The 16277-nt window shown below is 39.8% G+C and overlaps 1 protein-coding gene across 10 annotated transcripts in view; it reads right to left on the reverse strand.

The window, feature by feature from the left end:
- Prlr (prolactin receptor) overlaps positions 1-16277 on the reverse strand; it is a 186617-nt gene that overhangs the window by 56438 nt on the left and 113902 nt on the right. Inside the window, exons 1-2 of one of the 10 annotated variants that reach the window (XM_060380460.1) lie at positions 12634-12706; positions 4813-4912 (exon numbers count right to left, since the gene is read on the reverse strand). The exons of 7 other annotated variants lie outside the window; for them this stretch is intronic. The gene's annotated coding sequence lies outside the window, so the exon portion shown is untranslated. Of the gene's footprint in view, positions 1-4812; positions 4913-12633; positions 12754-16277 lie in introns of those variants that run through there. 2 more of the 10 variants (XM_060380459.1, XM_060380458.1) reach the window with 2 other exon arrangements.

Raw genomic sequence — 16277 nt, forward strand, 5'->3', positions numbered from 1 at the left:
ATACTCACAAATCAGTGTATCACAGAACTCCCATCAGTTTCTTTCAGTAGATGGTAATTAGCTCAGAGACCCACAGCTGGACAACCTGAGAGAGTGAGGAACTTTAAATCCCTCAGCCCTAAATGGAATGTGTGTATAACCCAGCTCTCTTCAAGGTTCAATGACTGATGTGTTAAAGGAGGCAGAATTAAAAGCCAGAGGTGGCAGCTGACTTCAAGGAAACAATGTTTTCCAGACATAATGGGGCTGCTGCACATGTGGACTTGCAGAGATTGTGATAGCATGCAAAAGACCCGAATACGTTCAAACAGGACTAGGCCAAAGTATGGAGAAAGAGAAATGGACACAACGGCCCACCCCCAGCCAAACAGTATTTGCAATGGATAGCTATTGGGGAAGGGAAAAAGATCACTTCTTTTCAATGAATGCAGTGACACCGGTCATATCAACCACAGTCTAGGGAAGGCTCCATGCTCAGGAATAGATAGCTTCCACAAAATGCACTCTATGTTCTTTTTCTTTTTCTTTTTTGTTGTTGTTTGTGCTTGTTTTTTGTTTTGTTTTGTTTTTGTTTTTGTTTTTTTTTAAGCAAGAAAAGATAGGGTGGGTAGGAAAGCGAGTTAATGAGAAGAGTTGGGAAAGGGGGGACATGACAAAAATACGAGTAATTTTTTTTTAAATCCAACCATCTGTTATCTTCAGGAAACAAGAAAAACAACTCTCTGTCCCTCCTTCTTCCCCTCCCCATCTCTCTTTCTCTCCCACTTGAGTATTAAATGTTGAAGGCCAGTTTGGCCACCACAGTAGGAATACAGCATGAAGCCCAGAGGCTGGAAAGGGTAATTTATTAGTGCCTTCATTGGGTTTCCACTTGGAGTTCCAGGTTCAGTCTTCTGCTTCTCAATATAAGAGGGGACATAGTGTCTGGAGAATCTGTCATGAAGCAAAAAGTCAAGAATTTTATTTTTTCAGGAGCATAGAACTCACAGTTTGGGTCTTTATGCAACTATCAGATGAGATTGTGCCTGGAAATCTCCCACAAATCAGAGGATAAGAAGACAGCAAGTATTTCTTGTCTCTCCTCAATTCGTCAATTGTAATTGACGAATTTATCGGAGCCGTGCCTTATCTATTGACATTAGCTCAAGCTTAGGCTTCCCATTGATAAATGTTCAGATATACTCAGAAACTCAGGGAGGCTTCAAGCATTCTGGCAACAGATCTTAGTCACTCATAGCAATCCGTAAACACAAGTCTTTGGAGGAAGAAAATACGAGTGCATCCAAGAAATCATTTGGGGTACACTCTTGGTGAGTGGCTATGTCTGAGCACCACAGACTGAGGCAGTAGATGGGAAGGGAGAAGCAGGGCGGCCAGCCCACACAGAATTAACACAAAAATAAAAGAAGAAAATCTGATGGTGAAATTCTTTCTTTCTGCTATTCCTAAGATAGAGACACAGGAAGAGTGCCAGTTTTATTTCTTGGTTTTGGCTAATAACATTAATTATACTTACTTAATTAAACTATATATTAATTATACCTAATTAATTAAATATTACCTAAATAATTAAACAATATTAATGCCAACTATAGTTTGGGATTTTTGAGACCTATGTATCAGAGGCAAACACTTAAACTTGGGTTAAAGGAATGGGCCTTGTTGGAACCAAAGGGAAATTACAAAATCTTCATGTGGCTGGTTAAGAGAGACGGGGGAAAGAACAGAGTCAAATAAGGTGAAGTCAGTTCAGACATCAGGTCCAACAGGCAAGAGGCAAGTGCTGACTAGGAATGGTAGACTTGGCCCAAAGGTCAGGGGCTAACTAAACAGTCCAGAGGAGGAAATGAAAGAATCCAACTTTTTGTTTGTGTTTTACTGGTGCCAGTTCAAGGGGTTGGTGTGGGCGTGGGTGGCCCAGTTAAAGGCACAGAGTAGGAACTGATTGCAAATCCAGATCTCTTTTCATTAGTGGATTTCAAAATGATGTTGAGATTAGTGAGCCCTAGGGCTTCAGCATAATCCTATTAAAGAAAAAACAAACTAGAAAACAAAAAGAAAATAATTAGTTAACATTGACTGCCAGACACTATTTCTAACCACTTGAATGCATGATTTTGTCTAATCTTCAGAAGTATATCTTGGGAACCAAGCTTCTTAATAGAGAGTTAATTTAAAAAGTGATTAAAACATCCGTAACATTTTGGAGAGAGCCCTTAAAAAGTCATCACGGAGAATGAGCTGTAGTCACTCAGTTGTTCATTTGTTCGCTTACATATTTATTCAACCAATAGTTCCTGATTATCTGAAAAATGTTGGGTCGTATCTAAGGGTTCTCAGATAAGTTACCTGTCTTCTTTGTTTCTTGTCCTCTTCTCAAGGATGCCCCTTCTATACCATGCTTAGCGTTTTAGGGTTAAAGCATTCAGTAGCTTTATATCACACTGTGGTTTATGATAAAAAGTTACTTGCAGCCTTCAATTACACATTTCCATTCCTGTCAGGTGAATCATATTTATGATGCTGTAAAGGTGGAAACCTGTAGAGGATCCAACCAAACTTCTCTGCTGTTTTAACTGAATTTCTTTGCCTTTTAGGGGTTTAAGAGTGGCAGCTATAAATAAGACATGTATATTTTATGCATCTCCCAGCTCCAGGAACCAGCAAAGAAGGATGGTAAGAACCAGAGGTCAAGGAGGACAAGAGCAAAACAGTACATTCTGAACAAGACATAATCACTTCACTCATGAGCTCACAGCAGCTGTGGTTATCTGCAAAAGATATGCTTAAGATGCAGCCAGTCAACATTCCATCATGGAGGGGGACTCATGAACTTCCATCACCGCCTTGCCTTCGAGAGCTATTGATAGTGTGTGGCTCCTTGAGCATATGCGCAGCAGAAATTGTATTAGTCTGGTTATAAAAACAAATAACTTGAAGTTGGGAGTGGATGAGTAGAACTTGAAAGGGGTTAAGGCAGTAAGTTCTCAACCTTCCTAATGCTGTGAACCTTTAATACAGTTCCTCCTGTTCTGGTGACCCTAACTATAAAAATATTTTCATTGCTACTTCATAACTGTACTTTTGCTACTGGTGTGGATTGTAAAGTAAATATTTGTGTCTTCTAGATATATGTGGCAATATTTTCTTAGGCGACCCCTGTGAAAGGGCCATTTGATCCCCAAAGGGGTTGCGACCCACAGTTTGTGAACTTCCAGGTTAAGCAGAGCCGTGGGGGAATGACATGATCTGTGTATATTGTATGTATGTTTGATATTCTTAAAGAACTAATGAAGCGTTATATAATTTAAAATATAGTTATGTATTATACTGGTTTAGACAAATGGCAATAGCAGACTCTCTTCTAGGGTCTCGCCATGTGTACTGTGCTAGGTTTTCAGTATCAGGCATGAGTTCTCTCCTATTAAGTGGGCCTTAAATCTGTTTAAATGGCTGTTGCTTATGACCAAGATAATAGTTCCACTATTACACCATTGGAGAGATTTTGGTAGGCTAGTCATTATTGTGGTTTATAGGCTTTCTTGCTGGGGACAAATATTGATTTCTTTTCTTGCTTATCAACTTGCATATCAATCAGTTCTAGTACTATAAGAGTTAGTACTCAGGAACAGGTCATTCTGGTCGGTTTGGGCTTGATGCCTCCAAATCTGTATCTGAAGTACGTGGTGACTTCAGCAAGAGAGTCTGACCTTCAAGTTCTGGGAGGCAAACAAGAGCCATGACAATAGTTCGTATTGTTTTATACTCACAGATAAGTGGAGCTAGCTCTCAACCCTCATCAGAGAAGCTTCTTTTTTAATTTTTATTTATTTATTTATTTTGTAGCAAACAGAGTCTATTACAGTGATCCACAGCTGGTCAAAATGTAGTAACTAAGTGATTGTGAGGTGTTCAGCCTCAACTGGCACATCTAGAATAGAACCTTTACATCTAAGGCTCTGTTATTGTAGAAGATGAGATGGGAAGATTGCATGAGCCAGAAGACCATGATGCCTGCTGCTAGATAGTACCTTCTGCACATGGCAGGAATGTGCTGCCATGAAATCTCAACAGCATGGTTACCTAAACAAGGCCTATGTAATGACAAGACCAGTCTACATGCTAATTTGGTAAGAAAATTTTAGAAGGCTCCATCTGTAGATGAAGAGCTATAGACAGTAAAGGGCTGTTTAGGGAAAATCAGACTTCTCCAGGGAGATGTTGCATGATAGGTTATCCAACCCCAACTAATGAGGTCCTAAACATATGCATACAAAAGAAACACTAAGTAGGCTCAGAAGGTTGTATACAAACACATATGTGTATATGTGTAACAATAATTATAGAGAAAGAGGAGAGGTCATGTGCCTTAGAGGAAGTGGGGCATGGGAAGACTTGAAGGAGGGAAAAGGGCGGGAGGTAATGATGTAAATACAGTACTAATGTATTAATTTATCAATTTTTAAAATTAAAATTTTATATTAAAGAATTATAAGAGCTGGATGTAGCTAGTCAGAAGAAATGGAAAAGGTATAGAAAATATAGGAGGCTAGTCAGAGTTGAAGGTGGAGGTGGAAAGGTAATATGTTCTTCTCAGGAACTTTTTTTGTTGTCCTGAGTTCATTCAAAATGGCTGTCCCCACTAGAAGAATATATTAAAAAACATGAGCAGATAGAGTGGTCTCCCTGCCTAATTTTTATAGTACTAGGGAGCAGGAAGTCCAAGGTGCCGATTAAGTTGTAAGTCTCTCCAGTATCCTAGAAGCAGTGCATTCTAAGAGCTGAATATCTACTTACAAGAGTCCTACTTACCCAGCCCTAGCCCACTGTAAGAGTCCATGTAGCTTTGCAAACACATCCACGGTAACCAGGAGCGTACTCTGATCAGATAAAGTCCAAGAACGGCATACTCCTATCAGAGTAAGTCCAGAGTAAGTCTTATCAGGAAGTCCAAGACAGTGCATATCAAAGAAAACGAGAAAGAGGAGAGGGCACACACTAGAGATTCAACAAGAAAGGAGGCGGAAGTCGCTTTGATAAGCAACCTTTCATGTGGGAAGACCTCCTTCTTAGGCTCTACCCTCTGCCTCCCAACACAGACACACTGACAATTATTTATCCAACATTTCAGCTTCAAGGACACATCCAGTGTCTTCAAACCAGCCTCAAACCAGTGGAAGTTATGTGGGAGCAGATTTGGGTTCAGTAGGCTTTAAAGCCTACTGAAGCATTTTGCTGGACATTGTACTTGTCTGTTACTGGCCAGAACTAGAACGACTTTTTAACTGGGCAGAATAACCCATAATAATCATTATGGCAAAAGAAAAGGACCACTCTGTATGCTCCTGGTTACCGTGGATGTGTTTGCAGAGCTGCATGGACTCTTACAGGGGCTAGGGCTGGGTAAGCAGGACTCTTGTAAGTAGATATTCGGCTCTTAGAATGCACGGTTTCTAGGATACTGGAGAGACTTACAACTTAATATGTACTTGTAACCTTTGCTCCAAAATTTAGGTGTTTTTTTTTTTTTTTTCTTTCAGTAATCTGCTGGGGAAAATTCATGGCTCTTTCCAGCTATTCCTGTTCAGTCCAAATTCTTAAATCCATTTCTTTCCAAGAAAGTCTTTGTGTGAATTCTTGACAAAGTGGCCATTTTTTTTTCTTGTCCCCTTACTCTTTTCTTTCTTTCTTTCTTTCTTTCTTTCTTTCTTTCTTTCTTTCTTTCTTTCTTTCTTTCTTTCTTTCTTTCTTTCTTTTTCTTTCTTTCTTTCTTTCTTTTTTACATTTAAGTAAGTTTTGAAGCATTTTTTTGGTAATTATACTATAATTACATTTTCCCCCTTCTTTTTCTTTCCTCCAACCCCTTCCTCCCATGTAACCCCCAATGCTTTTTCAAATTCATGGTCTTCTTTTCTTTAACTTTTGCTACATACTCTACTCTTGATACACAGTAATATGGGAATTTCCTTAAAAACCAAAGTTGAAAACAAAGTTAGACCATGACACTGTAACTCATGTGCCTCTTATCAGCCTGTATGTTACCAGAGGTATCCTGGCAAAATGTTTTCCACATTCTAGCTTTACCAGGTGCATCTAGACAAGTCGGTGTTCTCAAAGGGCAGTGACATTAATGTGGGAATGTATGTGGAAAGTGCTTTGTAACAGGAACACACCAAAAGGGCTGCACGTTTTATTGTCATAAGCTATCCAAGGTCACAGAACTGGTTATTGGGGAGTCCTATTGGAAGCAGATGAATTTAAGTCCTTATGAGAATGAACACAAAGTAAATAAAGAGCACTACAAATAACATTTAAGAAGAGACCAAGTCCAGGGGTCTGTGGTTAACCAACAGGGAATGTTAGGCTTTAGAACGGGATTTTATAAGCAACAGAGTAGCTAAACAAGACAACTTTAAATCTGGGGGGGGGGGAGCGGGGGGTTGTTCCAGTCCAGTGAATAACCGCAGCACAAATGTAGTTCTTTGGAAATTGGCCAGTGGTCATCTTAACCGTGTTGGCCATGGGTTGGGCATCGTAATGCAGAGACCGCTGGTAGTGGACCTGAACAGAATGGCTGTTTATTTTAGCTGAGAGGCCAGTGTGACTCCACTTCTCAGATAAAGTGAAGGACATTTATAAACCAGGCCTGAGTTACTAATACGAAGACAGCAGAAAAACTAGTAAGAGCAAAACAGCCTTTAAGTGATAAACATATATTTCTAGAAAGATCAAGGAACCAATTAAAAAAAAAAACTGTTGGGCTGAGACTATAGCTCCGTAGTTCAGCACATGCTTTGTGTGCTGAGGTACAGGATCCCATCTTCAGATGCATAAAATTCTAACCTCGAAGAAAATTAATCCCCCACTGACTGCAGTATTAAAACCATTCTTAAATGTTACCTTTGTTCTGTTCTTTAAATCCCCATGAGGAGGTTTATAAAAAGTTATATTTTTAAAAGTTGGAAGTCACTAAATGCCATACACAAGGAACATCCCATCTTTACCTGGAAATATAAGAGAATAAATACTTTCTAGTCTTAGTAGCCAAGGCTTCGGATTATTTAGGATTAGTAGCCATTTTTTTTTTTCATCACTTATGCTGTGTAATAAGGGCACCTGTTCAAGGTGGACTGCTGGGGGCGGGGATCTGTTTCTTTTTCCTTACTACTGATTTCCTTACTACTAGTGGCCATCTGAACCCTATTTCTTTGTGACTCTTGAATGGTTTTCTCTGTCTTGGGGCAACACTGTTAATGACCTTCTTGTGTCACTGCTGACATTCCTTTCTCAGTCTAGTTTTTATTTCACTATCTGATGTTGCCTTTTGAAGGGGTAATTGAACTAAACAGCATGATAAACTCCACTTTGGTTTGCTCTTTTGTTTTCCAGGTTAGTTTAGAAGTGCTGCTAATGGGTGAATGGTGATAGTAATGACTGTCTTACATCACTAAGTCAGGAACCGAAATAACCTGCACACAACACCAATTCTTCAGCTGATGGAAATCACTCAGTGTACTCTTGTGTGCTAGGTTTTGTTGTCTTTCTTTCTCTCTTTCTCTCTTTCTTTCTTTCTTTCTTTCTTTCTTTCTTTCTTTCTTTCTTTCTTTCTTTTTTCTCTTTCTCTCTTTCTCTTTTTCTTTTTCTTTTTTCCCTTCCTTCCTTCCTTCCTTCCTTCCTTCCTTCCTTCCTTCCCTACCTCCCTCTTTCCTTCCTTCTCTCCTTCCTTCTCTTCCTCCCTCCCTTCCTTCTTCCTTTCTTTTTTTTTTTGAGATGTTTTCCGTCTCAAGTTTGTTTCAACAGTTTAATTCCAGGTTCTCACTTCTAATTTCCTCTTATGGGTTTCAGTGACATCATTTCCTAAAGTGGTACAACTGAGTCAATCACTTTTATTTAAAAGACTGATTCTCCAACCAAGGACCATGCATGGAGATAAGCTGGAACACCTGCACAGATGTAGCCCATTCAAGTGGGTTCCCTAGTAATGGGAACAGGGGCTGTCTCTGATATGAACTCAGTGGACTGCTTTTTTATCACCTCCCCCTGAGGGGGGGTGCAGCCTTACCAGGCCACAGCGGAAGACAATGTAGCCACTCCTGATGAGACCTGATAGACTAGGATCAGATGGAAGGAGAGGAGGACCTCCCCTATCAGTGGACTGGGGGAGGGGCATGGGTGGAAAAGAGGGTGGATGGGATTGGGAGGGGATGAGGGAGGGGGCTACAGTTGGGATATAAAGTGAATAAACTGTAATTAATAATAAATAAATAAATTAAAAAAGAAAAAGAAAAAAATTCGAAGGTTTCTTTTTCTTTGAGCATGTTGTTGCAGTTATAAAATTCTGGCAAGCCTGATTCACTGTATGTAGTCAGCATGAGCCAATGGATGGTACAGGGTTTGGCTCCATCTGAAAGTTGTATAAATATAACCTGTACATTTTTATAGCCATGTGACCTTTAGTAAGGCAGAAGTCCCTTAATCTTTAGAGTAGGAATACATATAACCACCTCTTTGTGTTGTTTTGGTGCGTAATACATATAAAACAAAAGTAATGAATGTGTATTAAGGAGCTTAATCATGATCACTGACAGCACACTTATATCAAGAATCAGGAACTCTAGAAGCTAGAAATAATAACTAAGTTATACTCCTGAATAGGGATTCTGGGAGAATCTTCAGACCTTTAAAAGCTTCTTTGCTCTATATATCTCTTTCTGTGTCTCCTCATTTATACTTATCCAGTGAGCGGATGAAGCTAAAATTACAGACAGCATTATGTGGCTAGTAGATCCTGGTAGACAACTATAGAGACCGTCAAAACATTCAGTTACAGACATTTCAGCTGAGCACACAATGGCAGGTTCTGGATCCCACGCATGTGTTAGTTAAACAAAAACAAACCCCCTATGTACATTGTAGAAACACTTCATTACAAGGGAAAGTAAAGGGTTGCTTAAGACCCCTCAGTTAAGACAGTTGAAAACTGGGCTGGAGAGAAGGCTCAGTGGTTAAAGAGCCCTGGCTTTTCTTCTAGTGGAGCACGGTTTAATTCCCAGCACCCACACGGCAGATCACAACTGTCTGTAACTCTATTCCCAGGGAATCTGTCACCAACACACAGACATGAATGCACATAAAAACACTAATGCACATAAAATGAAATAAATATAAAAAATGATGGTCGAAAACCACAGATATAATTGTTGTCATTCTCCATGCAGTGGAAGTCTGGGGCATGGCTGTCTGATGACCTTGGATTGGGGTGTTATTTCTTTCAGGAGTGGCTGGAGTACTTTTGGGTGAGTGTTAGGCTGGGGAGCAGAAAGAGTTTTCCATGGAGTGTTACAGTTAGCTCTTTTAAAATGAGATTGCTGTTGGCAGTGGATGCTGAGGTATTCCACACTCTATGGCAATACCAAAGTGTTACAGCTCATTGGTTAAGCTGTTAAGCCAAGCATGGCAGAGGGTGTGGGCAAAAGCTCATTCCTGGTGAGCTTGCAGCTGAAACACAGGCCTGGCGAGGTCCAGGCCCAGTGGGCTAGCAGCAGTCAACATAGAGGCTCATGTCAGATGTCAGTCGGGCAGGCTCCAGCCAGCCTGGATGGCAGCCAGGCCTCAGGAGCTCAGTGGCAAGGAGAAGGAGGGGAGCCCTTCCTTTCCCAGAATAAATGAGGAATCTCAGGTGGCCATGGTTGAAAGCTGATGGTAGCACACAACATGGAACACCTAGCAGGCAATACTTTTATTTTATGTGAAATCAGGCACTTATAAATATCTTGGGCAATGGGAGGGTTTTCATGGGTGACTGTTTTTAAATTGCTGGGGCTATGAGTTCTAGGGATACTCGATTTTCGTGTACTGGTAAAGTACCACATTTACATGCAGTAGCACAGTCCTATCATAAGAAAGGGAACACAATACTTAATTTTCTTATAGGTGGGGAAAAATCTCCAGGTACAATTGAAGGTCATTACTGAAAGCTAAGATTTCCTTAGCATAGGTGGGGTATTTCCAGGAATCTCCAGGTGCTTTCTGAGGAGGTTTCTTATCAGGAAAGGGTCAGGCTTGTATTCTTCCCTGAAGGCTATGTGATACTCCTTAGAGGTTTTAGGGATCAGAGAGGGCGCCCATTATAGACTAAGCACAGAGGCTATCCAGAAATGTCAGACTTCAACCTCACCAGCAGAGCCCCAGAACTATCATGCTATTATCATTAGGTAATCTTATAAACACTCTTTATAAACATAAATAAAAATTATTTTTTCAGGCGATAGATACAGAAAAAACAAACAAGCACATAGACCAGTGGAATTAAGAATATGAAATCAGCCCACATAGCTAAGCTACAGTCATTTTATCTTTGGCAAAGTTGTCAATAGAGACAGCTTCCATAACAAACAGTGCTGGAAAAACTAGATATTCACACAGAGAAGAATGAAATTAGACCTGTATCTCCCATCATGCACAAAAATCAATTCAAAATGGACCAAGACTTTAATATGTAACTTGAATGTTGAATTTACTGTAGAAAAACATAGGGGAAATATTTTAATATCTAGGCAGACATAGAAACTTATGGAAAAAATTGCAATAGCAAAGGAAAGTGGTTCAGTGATTGGAACAGACTGAGTGTTGTAGGCTAAGGAAAATGGGAGAATGGGGAAATGAGCCGTGGCTTCTGATATACACTTTCTGATTTGATAATATGTCCTAAAATTAGATGTAGTAACAGTGTGTAAGTCAGTATATATGTAAAGCCCATTGAAGTATATATTTAAAATTGAACTTATAATGTACATTATATCACAATGAAGATGTTTTTTAAAAGTCTGCTTTAGGGAAGGGAATAAGGATCAGGAAAAAAGACTGAAGTGGATAGGAGAGGGGAATAAGGGTGAATGTCAATGTATTTGATGGGCACATATGAGAAGGTCACAATTAAATCTATGGTTTTATAACAGCAGAAAGTAAAAAAAATAAAGGCACTGTTAAAAACAAGCTTGTCATTCTGGTGTTTACTTGCAAATATGGCAAACCTACTGCCTGTGGTTAGCAGACTTGATTAGACAATATTTATTTGATTAGACAAATATTTGATTAGACAAATATTTATTTGATTAGACAATAAATAAGACACCATTTTAAACAGCCATGTGGCCTGGAGACTTCGTGGTTAACACGGTCCTCACATCCTTACTTTCTTCTTGCCCATCAAGCATTTGACGGATGAGAAGGTGGCATCCAAGGGATAAATGGTTTTCCTCTTACCAATTCCACCCTTCAAGCCAAACCAGTTTTGGTTATTAGTAGAATTATTAATAGACTTGTAGAATGGTCTTTTTTTTTCCTTTACTAGGTGAGGACCAAAGGAGGCAAAGCAAAGCTGAGCTGACTCAGAGCGTGACTTTGCATCTCCATGATTGCTAATGACAAATGGTGACAAGGTCATCTGCTAATGAATAAAAAAGCAGAAGCCAGCAAGGAAGGAAAAGAAACAGGGTCCTGTGCACTCCTTCCTGGATGCTGTTGTTGAGAAGTTAGACAACAAAAGAATGGAATTCCCTTCTTACTGTTACTTATTTGTTCATTTTGGAAAAGAAAACCGTGATGGCAAACTGCATCCGTGGTGCTGAAATGGCTCACTAGGTGCTTCCTGTGAATCTTTCCCATCAGAAATCATGTCCCGCAGATTACATGTTGCTGGTGGTTGGAGATTGGACCTTTGGAAGTGATCAGGATCTGATGAGGCTATGAGAGTGAGGTCTACCTAAGGAGTAGTGGGTTTGTAATGCGAGGAAGAGACATGCAGGTCAACATGGCTGTCCGAAATGTGCTGCCCTGTGTCGGCTTGGAGGTTCGGAGCTCTCTCAGCATCTCTGCCAGTAGGATGCTTCTCACCATATGCTGCCTTTCAGCTTTGGACTTCCCATCCTCCAGACTAGTAAGAAATGAACTAATTTACTTCATAAAGTAACCATACTGTGTCATTCAGGACTAGAAATGGAAAATGGGCTAAGGCATTAATCCAGTAAACATATTGATTGTTTCATTCATTCTCTTCTCTACTCAGGTTTCTGCAGCCGTGCATTGGGGCTTAAGAGAAGACTCACTAAACAGTCACGCAACTCTGATACATACCTTACTCTCTTGTTTGACCTAACACAGAGGATTTACATAAGATATTAATCTAGGAAACATGGGCTTAAGTGCCTTCAAGAAAGAAGAGAGCTCTAAGTTCTGAAAAGATTCCAGTAGCTTTTCAAAATCCACCCACTTTCTTATTAAGGGACACGATCATATCTTATCATGATAGTTCTTAATTATTTTAATTTATGTTAATGATTTTTGTCCCAGTCTTTTGATACCCACTTTTCCTTCTTCCAACTTTTCCCCCTCAGTTTTTTTCTCCCTCAGCCTATTCTCTGCTAATGACAGAGTAATCTGATTCTCAATTTCCTTTCACTTACTACATTTAGCATGTACAGTGTCAAGCATCAGGTGTGTAGGGGAGTTTAAAATTTGAAAACATACTTTACCTGCTATTACTGCAGAGGACCTAGGCCTCATCCAGAAACAACAAATATACTTTTTGGCAGAAGGCAATCAGCCAGAATCTTAAAAACACAAGTGACTTACCCAACTTATGTCACGAGCTAGTCGAAGTTTGTATGCCTGCTTCAGAAAGAAGATAAAGGCAAAGGGCTTGCTGGATGCCTAAGATGCCTGCTAGGGTTTGTTACTGCCTCTGAACATCTTCCAATGAGCACTGACCTGTTGGCTGACTACCTGTTGGTTCACTGATTCCTTAGGAAGATTAATATTTACCTAGAGATATACAAGGTCCTCACTACCCCTCCTTTATGACAGAAAAACTCAAACAAGAAAAGACCACAACCTTCAACATTGTTTAAAATGCTTCTGATTGAGTTTGTTGGTTCAATCTGATTTGGTTTGCAGATTTCCTGCTGCTACATCAACAGGGTTAGATTTAAAGCAACTGGGATTTCAGTGACTCTTAGAGATGAGTCAGATGGAGGCGAAGGAGTTTGGGGAGGGGTGGGTGTAACAAAAGCAAGCTACAGGAGCATCATTAATTCTTTCCAGTAGAATCTTGGGTCTATTGTCTTTATTGTGACAGCAGAATCTTCTCACTTAGTTTCTGTAGAACATGCCATACAGAACAGGGTATGTGTTTATAAAGAGCCTAGGCACTATCCTGGATATTATTTCTCAGGGATGGCAGGCAATAAATTTTAGCTCTTCATTTTTATAAAATCAGAAACTCTAGCTATGGTGAAAGATACAAATGGAATCCATCTCACAGTGTCGTTTATTTGGATGGCCTTCAGGTTTGAGTTGCTTCTTCCAAATAGAGATGGTGAAGTCCTCCTGTGCTTCAGAGCACAGCCTTGTTTGAAAATAGTGTCCCAGCAGATGTAATTAGTAGAGATGAAGTCATACTGAAATAGGGTGGGCTCTTAATCTCATGGTGTCCTTATAAGACATAGGAGACACAGGAGAGATCATATTTGATGATAGAAATTGGGGGGATACAGCTACATGCCATGAAATGCCACGGGCTGCTAGCTTTCATAAGAAGCTCAGGAGAAACAAGAAAGGATTTTAACTAGTGTTTCAATTGGAACACGGTTCCACAGAAAGCTAGATTTTAGGCTGTTAGCCACCAGAATGCTGAGAAAAGAAGTTTTTGTTGTTTTAAGCCCCCTAGTTGAGGTACTTTGTTATATCAGCCTTAAGAAGCCAACAGATTATTTGTATCAGAGTAAGATGTGTTCTTATAAACACCTTTTCTATAGATAACTCCAGCTTATTGATGAGCTAACTTAATTTTAATACTGTTTCCACTCTGTTAATAGATGAGGCAAGAGGCCAGCCATAGCACCTGGCCCTCAGTTTTCATTCAGGCTTGAGTGCATTTGAGGATACATTCTCAGTGAAGAGACCAAGGCCTCTCAGTGCTTCTATCCACTGTTAGGTAATTGATTTAACTGTACTATATATATAACACAAATGGACAAAAAGCAAATAAATAAATTGAACCTTCATCTCCCAGATCTTTGGGGAAAGATCTGGGTTGCCTCAAAAGCATCTACCATCTTGTCTTCATGCCCAGTATACTCAAGATCACCCACATCTGCCTCCTCTAGGTCCCCAAATCTTTCTTTCAGATACAGTTTTTAATGAAAGAAGTTGCCAGCCCACTCAGCATTTTATGAGATCTGGCCATATTTTATTTTATCTTTATTTAGTTTTTTATTTTTTTTACATTAATTGCATTTTATTCATTTTGTAGCTTTGTATCCCAGCTGTAGCCCCCCTCCCTCATTCCTTCCCAATCCCACCATCCCTTCCTCATCTCCTCCCATGCTCCTCTCCAAGTCCACTGATAGGGGAGGTCCTCCTCCCCTTCCATCTGACCCTAGCTTATCAGGTCTCATCAGGAGTGGTTGCAATGTTCTCCTCTGTGGCCTGGCAAAGCTGCTTCCTGCTCAGGGAGGGGTGGTCAAAGAGCCAGCCACTGAGTTCATGTCAGAGACAGTCCCTGTTCCCCTTACTAAGCTGCCATGAGCTACATCTGTCATACTGAGCTGCCATGAGCTACATCTGAGCAGGGGTTCTACGTTATATCCATGAATAGTCCTCGGTTGGAGTATCAGTCTCAGAAAAGAACCCTGTGCCCAGATATTTTAGTTATGTTGCTTTTCTTATAGAGCTCCTGTCCTCTCCAGGTCTTACTATGATTCCCTGCACTCTGCTAAAAGTTTGGTTATGAGTCTCAGCATCTGCTTTGATACACTGCTGGATAGAGTCTTTCAGAGTCCCTCTGTGGTAGGTTCCTGTCCTGTTTCCTGTTTTATCCTTCTTCCAATGTCCAATGATCAATGAGGATTGATCATCTTACCCAGAGTCCTCCTTCTTGTTTAGCTTCTTTAGGTGTACAGATTTTAGTATGTTTATGCTATATTCTTTAGTTTTTTCAATGAAATCATAGTCATATCTTTTTTAAATCCATATCTAGTGCATACTTTGCATTTCTAGCAATTATGACCAATTAAGGCCACCCACAAAGGGAATGAAAAAAAATCTATAGCATTTTCATACCCAATGGAATGACTAATTCCTTGGTAAAATCTAATAGAGACCTGGTTGTAATTTTGCAATTCAAAATAGAAAGTAAACTAGTAAATTATTCTATAAATTGTGGTTGAGGGCATGTCTGATGAACAGCTTCTGTGGATACTTAAACTGGTCAAGGCAGAAGGTTATATGCCTTATTTTTGAGTATCAAAGAGCACTGAAAGTTAATTGAGGCCTTGGATATTACGCAGCTAAGCTTGTCTCCTATGGATGTGGACACTGAGACTTATGACAGCAAATTTTGTATGGTAGAGTCTGCTTGACTAGGCTAAGAAGTACTTTGATAGCTGGTAAGATGCTATTCTGGTGTGTCTCTGAGGGTGTTATTTGAAGAGAATAGAGTTTGTCTCAATAAGAGAATGGGTTTCCCTTGTTTTAGGTGAGCACTATTCAAGTCTTTAAAGGGCAGACTAGAAAAGCGAGCAAACAAGCTAGGAGGAAGGTTAAATTATCTTTCCTGGATCTGACACCTCATTCTGTCCTGACATTGGACATGAGAGCTCCTGGTTTCCAGGTCATTAGACTCCCCAGGATTACACTCTGTACCTTAGGTCTTTGCCTCTGAGTAGATTTTATTCCATCATGCATCTCTCACTTCAGATTTAGAATGAGTTACATCATTGCCATTCTTGGGTCTCCAGATTCAATATAAACATCTTGGGTGTTATCATCACCTGAATATGTTACCACAAAAATTCTCCTTTCACATATATATATATATATATTTATATCATTGTATAATATATGAAATAATATATGCATCTATATGAAACATACATATACTTACAGAATAACCTACTGGTTCTATTTCTCTGGAGAACGTTACTATAGTCCATGAAAGGCCATGTGACATGCACAGTCACATGGAAAGCTGGATGCCAAGGCAGGCTTATCATCCATCCATTTTTCTGAGTCTCATTCTCCAGCAGCCAGTCTCTTTAGGCTTGGAGATGACACAGGCCTCTTTAGTATCCAAATATATTATGCAATTCTGAATTTATCCTCTCTGGCTCTCTGCACTCCTAATTAATTTCATTTAAGATCATTTTCTCTGTGGAAATAGATCTCAAATATCCAGAGCGATCTATTAATTGGCAATACTTTTGGAAACCACCAGGCTT

This window comes from Meriones unguiculatus, chromosome 3 (assembly GCF_030254825.1).
Source record: "Meriones unguiculatus strain TT.TT164.6M chromosome 3, Bangor_MerUng_6.1, whole genome shotgun sequence".
NCBI lineage: Eukaryota > Metazoa > Chordata > Mammalia > Rodentia > Muridae > Meriones > Meriones unguiculatus.